Below are 7,358 nucleotides of genomic sequence, written 5' to 3'. Positions count from 1 at the left end.
CCCTTTAGCCAGGAATGCCCTTCCTACTGCTTCCTCCATTTATTAAAAGTCTGTTCATCCTTCAAACCCCAGCTCAAGGCCAGCCTCTTCCTGAGGCTGCCAGTTTCTCCAGCTAGAATTAATCACTTCCCTTTCTTCACTTCCATAGTACTCAAACTCTGAGATTTGTAAGACAGGTATAAGAATAATTTGTACTTTACAGGGTGGCTGAGAAGGTCAAAGGAGACAATGTGTGGGAAAACTCTTAGAAAAATATCACAGACTCTATGTCAACATGAATTGGTATTGTGACAGTTCTTCCCTCCAGGAGAGCATATTGCATTCTGGCTGGTGTTGTGGTTTGCTTTGTACTTTCCCCCCTTCCCTGTATCAATTAGGGTATTTTTGGTTGTGTAAAGAAATTCTGCCTACCTCAAGCACCCTCCCTATTAAAAAAATGCAGATTCCATATCAGTTAAGAGGTACATTTGGCTACAAGTAACAGAACCCCTAAACATAGTGGTTTAAAACAGGGAGGGGTTCTCAGCAAGAGATCCAAAGGGGACGTGTTACCTGATGTCACTAAGCAGGACTGATGTCTCTTCACTTTTTCCTCATGCTCATAACTTATCTGCTACAGCTCCAACCATCATGTCTTTCCTATAACCCAGTAGGAAGACAGAGAAAGGGGAGAGACATCCCCAGCAGATGTACACTTGCATCTCATTGGCTAAGCCACACAGCCATCCCAAACTGCGAGGGAGCCTGGGAAAGTGAGCTTTGAGATTTCCACCTTCCAGAACAGAGAAAGCATAGTTGGATTGGAGTTAGGATGTGTGCTGAGTGAACCAGCCTATATTATCTGCCACAAGGAAGCTCTCAGGAAAAGAGGGAAAAGCTGAATAGCCAGACCGTGGGAACTAATATGCAGGTAACTTCAGGATGCTTCTAAGCGGATCACTCAGCTCCAGCCGTTTGAAGTTCTTGAGTCATAATTTGCTTTCCCGTAGTCTGATTTTCCAGTTTGAGGCAAACACCTACCCCTTGGCCAGAGGAGTGCAGGAACGCTGATGAGCAAGCCCCCCAGTGTGGCATGCAATGAGGGAAAGGGAGATCCCGAAAGGAGAATGAGAGAGCTGGGCAGACGAGAAACAAGAAAAAGTCCTTACATAGCCCTTATTAGGATGTGAGCTCCCCAGAGACAGAGCCCCTGACTTTCTCTTCTGCACATCTGCGGTTCTACCCAGGAAAAATATGCACTCAACCAATCCATGATTTCATTCTTCAACCAGGAGGCTGAGTTTGTTTTCTCCTCTTTGTTCTGATTTGTGTCACTGTCATTTGAATCCTCATGGAAAGCATGGGTCTTGAAGCCAGACAGACCAGGGATGGAATTCCAGCTTCACTAACCCTCCTTCTGTGGCTTCGGTCAAGACAGTTAAATCTCTATGCCTCAGTTTTCCTATCTGCAAAACAGGGAGATTGAAACCAATCTCATGAGGTTGCTGTACGAATGAAACAATATAGTGCATGTAAAGCACTTAGCCAGTGCCTGGCATATAGTAGTCACTCCAACATCAATGGTCTATTGTTATATTTATGTGGGAATTTTAGGTAACAGGAGCACAATGAATAACCCCCTACATCCAATTCCCCAATAATTCCTGTTCGGATTCCTACAGATTTTTGCAGGTTTGATATTTGAGGAGAGAGCAAAGTTCTAATCTTTCTAGTTCATCCTAAAAATAGTTAGCTCTTCTGTGTACATTCTGTCAGCTCAGCACAGCCCCATCTAGGGAACCGGGAGATTGTGTAAGGCAATCTTTCTAAACCGCGGTCAAATGTTCTTCTTTACCCGAGAGTAACTCACAGAAGATGCACATGAAGATAAAGGGCTGGCCCGGTAGTGTGTGTGGGAGGGTGAGGAAGTTGGGGGGTGGGTCTTCCCACCCAGGCTGGGGTCTGGTGTCTGGAGCCTCAAGGATAAAAGGCACCGGCATCCTAGAGAGAAGGGATATTTTCCTCATGTTTACTCATTCAACCATTCAAGTCATCTGAAAGACATTTACTGAAAACTACCAGCTCAGAAACTGGTAAATGCCCAAGATGCAGAAGTAATTAAGTATACCTAACCCTAGAGATCTCATGGTATGTTCAAGCTTATTTATTGAAATCTTTAAGCATTCAATAACAACAACAACAATAATAATAGTTAATATTTATTGAGCATTTATTAGGTGCTCAAAAAATAGTTCTAAAGCTTTACATGCATCATTCACTCTTAATCCTTATCTTAACCTCATGAGATAAGGACTTTATCCCCATCTGCTGATGAAAACATCGAGGTACCAAGAGGTTAAATAAGTTATCTGGGCTCTTTAGAAACTGTCTTACCTGGAAAGCTTTCAACTGTTGCCCCCAATGTAGGGGGCATCTAACATATGAGGCATCACTTGTTGTCATAGAAACAGCAAAGGAACATAAACCTAGTGCACTTTACTGCTGGCAAACTAACTAACACCCTCTCTGGACTTTCTTAAGTCCTTCTCCAGGCTCAGACTGTCCCATCCCTGAGAAGCTCTTCCCCTCTACCTTCTCTGTGTAGCGGCACTCTACTCATCTTTCAAAGCTCAACTCCATTGCCACCGCTACCAAGAAAATTTTCCAGAATGCCCTTACCATACCACCTAGGTAGAGTCTCTCATACCTTTGTGTTTGTCCAACTGTGGTGGCGCTTACATTCTGCCAAAAGTTATGATCTGCTGTGTATCTGGCTTATTTGTCTACTAAATGAGTTTTCCTCCAAAGCAGAGACCTTGTTTAGTCAACTCTCTTATCTCCAGGGCCTGGAATTCACGCGTGGATTAATGGGCACTAAACCCATATGCCTGGCTCATAGCAAGCCCACGTAGGTGCTTGACAACCATTTGCAGAATGGAATTGGACAAAATGAGACAACACGAGGAGAAAACCTCGCATCCCAGAGTTGAAGCACGAGGAGAGTCAGCAGATGCTGTGAGCAAGAAAGGCCAACAGGTTAGACGGCCAAGACTTCCTAAGATTTAACTATTAGGCTGCCCTCCAACTTAATCCACTCTGTCCTCTCAAGCAAGCTGCTGGACTCCCCAGCTGCCACCCAGAGTAGATGAAAAGCAGAAGTCATATTATTATTTTGTGCAACGTTGGGGGAAAACCACAGTTTCTACTCCTTTGGCTTCCACGCCCTGTGCTGCCATTCCCTGCCCATCCAACTTTTTCCTCCCATCCACACAAGAAAATCCAAAAGTGCCTCTCTTTAAAACACCTATGCCATGAAATTCCAGATTTACCAAGACTGTAAATCACTTAGGAGTAATGATCTGCTCTGTCAGAAATTATTTACTTTTATTTTTATTTTTTGAAGGGTTTTTTTTTTAATTGGGGTATAGTTGTTTTACAATGTTGTGTTAGTTTCTACTGTACAGCGAAGTGGAGTCCCCTGTGCTGTACAGCAGGTTCTTATTAGTTATCTATTTTATACATATTAGTGTATATATGTCAATCCCAATCTCCCAGTTCATCCCACCCCCCCCACCCCCCATTTCCCCCCCTTGGTGTCCATACATTTGTTCTCTACATCTGTGTCTCTATTTCTGCCTTGCAAACCGATTCATCTGTACCATTTTTCTAGATTCCACATATGTGCGTTAACACATGCGCCCCAATGTCCCAATGTTAACACTCCTTCCCCAAAACCTTCCCACCTGAAATTCCTTTAGAACTGATTTTCACAAAATATGTCTTGAGCTGATCCACCAGAAGTAAAGAGTCCCCATGATCAAATGAGTTTAACCAGTGCACCTGCTCTGTCCTGCTTTTAAAGAGCCTGATCATCATTTGGTTATGCAAGACTCTGAAGAATCCAAAAGTAAAGCAAGTCATTTCATTTTATTTGACCCTACTTTTAGAAACTTACTTGGCCATGGGACCTTTTTATGATAGAATTTCTAAAAACATTCCATAGAATTCCTTTCCAGAGGAGGCTATCTTGAGAAAGACAGTAAAGTGAAGTGGGTGAGAGACTGGTGTCTGCAGCCAGACAGCCTGAGTCTATGCCTCGCACTCTCTGTGTGATGGAAGCACACTACTCTACCCATGCTCTGTGCTTTCATTTCCTCATCTGCAAAATGTAGATGATAAGAGGACCACCTCATCAGACAGGGGGGATGTGAGAATTAAAAGTGTTAACATAGGTACAGTTCTTGGAATGGATCCCATATTCAGTAAGTGCTCAATAAATATCAGCTATAATTACAATTATTTAGAATGTAGGACTCACATATCATCTAACAACATGAAGACCCAGGTATTAAACGTCTCAGGATATTCTTCCAGCCCAGCCCCAACTTTCTGGGAAACGGTAAAGTGTAACTAACGTGACAATATTAGGTAAATAGAGTTACAGGCTAGATGGGGTGTAAGAAAGATACAACCAGCTCTTGGTGGTGTTTCATGTTGACTCCGAAACAGTGGAGGAGAGAATGGAAGTGGTCCAAGGCTCTGGGTTACTAGCGTGATCTGTGGAGGACAATGGCTGAGGATAAAGCTCAGTCACACCACGTGCATGCTGTGTGATCTGAGGCAAGAAACCTAACCTCTCTGTGCCTGGGAAGTAGAACAACACAGACCTTTTAGAATTCTTGTGAGGATTAAATGAGCAATGAAATGAACAGTATCTGGCTTCTAGCAAGTAAAGGTAGTCTTGATTATTCTCCTCTTAAAGTGGTAATGTCAATTTTTTGCTTAGTTTTGTTTCTTATTTTTTTTCTTGGAAATACATAGACTCACAGACTCAGAGCTAAGGGGTACCTGAGAGGTCATCCAGAGAAATATCTTTATTTTGCGGACAAGGAAACGGGGCCCAGAAAGAGAAAGTCGTTTCCCCCAGGTCACATGGCAAGGGAGCGGTAAGGGGGAGAAGCAAGCTCCCTTCAGTGACACAGAAAAAAAACGGGTGCCCTTCCCCTGACTGTGCAGGCTCCTGGGGAGGAAGTGAGTCTTTAGAGAGACGTGAGGATGGTAGGAATGGGCATGTGTTCAAGGAGAGCAGGGGACAGCTGCTCGGGGGAACGATCCAAAATCAAACGGTGTTCTATTGGGCCATTTCATCACAGCAGTGCAAGTGTGCTTGGCCATGGATAATGGAAAGAATAACTGTGATTCACTTTTGTCCACTGCCATGCAGCCTTTGAAGAATGTTTGCCATCAACATCTCACTTATTTTATCTTCCTATCAAGCTCATGTGTTAGGTGTCGTTATCCTTGTTTCTAAAAATATTCAGAGAGGTTAATGACAAGCTGGTAATCAGCACAGAGAGGATCCAGAGGCAGCGCTTCCTGACTCCCAAGCCCCTGCTGCGGGGAGCCGCGCCTGACCTGGAGCCAGCCGCCCCATAGGCGTGGGATGGTAACTCTAATACGTGGATTTAACAGACTTTAATTTCTTAGAGCCACAAAATATTGGGGCTGGCCAAAAAGTTCGTTCGGGGTTTTCCATAACATCTTACAGAAAAATCTGAGCGATCTTTTTGGCCAACCCAATAATTCCCCCGCGATGTCCCTCCAATTCATGTCTCCAGTCCCACATTCTCTGAGGAAGCTTCTCTGACCAGCCCAATCCACCAGCCCTCCTGGCTGCTCTGAACAACTCCAGGGTCTGCCATCTACACCTTGATGGACACCTGTCAATCATAGCCTGGTTTCAGAGGAGAAAGGCTCGACATCTTATCATTCCAATGATAACAGTCCCTATACACCCACCAGGAACCAGGCTCCAAGTCAGATGACCTCCACACCCGTAGAGGATGAAGGGGGTAGGAGACAAGTTACTGCCTCAGTTATAGGTTATGGGAAGAACAGTTATCACATCACTTTCTATGAGGAGACAGTATGCGAGTGATGTAAATCCTCACAGCAACCCTGAAAGGTAGATATTATTATCTGCATTTTAGGGATGGGGAAACTGAATGTCAGATAGAAAAAATAATTTCCATAAGCTCACACAGCAGGTGGGGTGATAACGATGTTGTTGATTGTGAGAACAATAGCCTCAGCACCTCGCAAGGACCTTGGGCAGATTGCATAAACTGGACTGGGTTCCGGTGGATACAGTGGTGTTGGCGGTAGGGGTGGGTTTTATTGTCACTGTGATGGTCCCTTTCTGGTTCCCTGCTTCCACTCTGCCTCCTGTGTTCTCCACTCAACAGCCAGAGGCATCCTTCAATCTCCGTCCCTTCCCTGTTCCTCCCCAGGCTTCCATTTCACTCACTGCAAAACCCACAGGCACCCCTGCGGCCTTTGAGGCCTTACAGGATCTGTTCCCAGGCCTCTCTGACCTCACCTGCCCCTCTCCGCTCCTCATTCACTGCACTCGCCTCCAGCCCTCTTCCTGGAATACACAGGGCAGCACGTTCCCTCCTCCAGGCATTCGTCCCACTGTCCCCTCTGCCTGGTGCACTCTCCCCAGTGCATCTGCAGGGACCCCTCCCTCTCCTTCTCAGTGACCCCTTCCATGAGCACATTTATAAAAGGTGCTCATCCCATAATTTTCCTAACCTCCTCGTCCCACTTTGCCTTTTATCTAAACATCACCTGACAAATTAGGATCATACATCTCTGTTTGCTATCTATCTCTTCCCACTAGAATATAAGCTCCATGAGGGCAGGGGCATTGCTTGTCTTATTGGTACTGTACCTTCATTGCTTAGACCAGGACCAGACATACAGTAGGTGTTCTATGCATATCTACTGCATAAGAGAATGAACTATTAGGCTCCTTTGGGCATCGTGGGCAGAGGGAGAGAGAAGGCAGAAAGCGGTGGCTGAGTAACGTGGGGAGGGGAGGGAGGGGCGCAGAGCAGTTCTGAAGAAGGAACTGGGAGCTGCTGCCAGCTCCCAGCGGGTGCCCCTGGCACCTGTGCACCCACAGCTGTGGGTGCAGTTGCTGATCTTCCCCCCTTCTCCTCCTCAGACTGGAGAGCACCCCGAAACCACCCAGAGCTGACCGCCACCCCAGAGCAGGCAAGAAAACTGAAAGCCAAACCGAGAATCTCCCAAGGTGAGGCCAACCTCAACGAGTCTCTAGCCTGCTGATTTGCTGCTTAGCTTATGCCCAAGAGATGAAATCAAGGTGGGGGGCTGGGAGTTCATCCTAAGAAAAGGAAACTTCTTAGGAGTTTCCTTTTCTTAGGAAAAAAGCATCCATAATAACAGGAACGTTAGGTGTACCCATAAGTGTGCCAGCAGAAAACAGAACTTACCCCAGATGGTGCAGATGGAGAGCATTCGTCGGAGGGACCATTTACAGAGGTGGGCGGGAGCTGAGGCCCCCGGGCCAGCAG

This window comes from Lipotes vexillifer, unplaced genomic scaffold, assembly GCF_000442215.2.
Source record: "Lipotes vexillifer unplaced genomic scaffold, Lipotes_vexillifer_v1.1 scaffold84, whole genome shotgun sequence".
NCBI classification, from domain to species: domain Eukaryota; kingdom Metazoa; phylum Chordata; class Mammalia; order Artiodactyla; family Lipotidae; genus Lipotes; species Lipotes vexillifer.
This window is presented reverse-complemented; position numbering follows the sequence as displayed.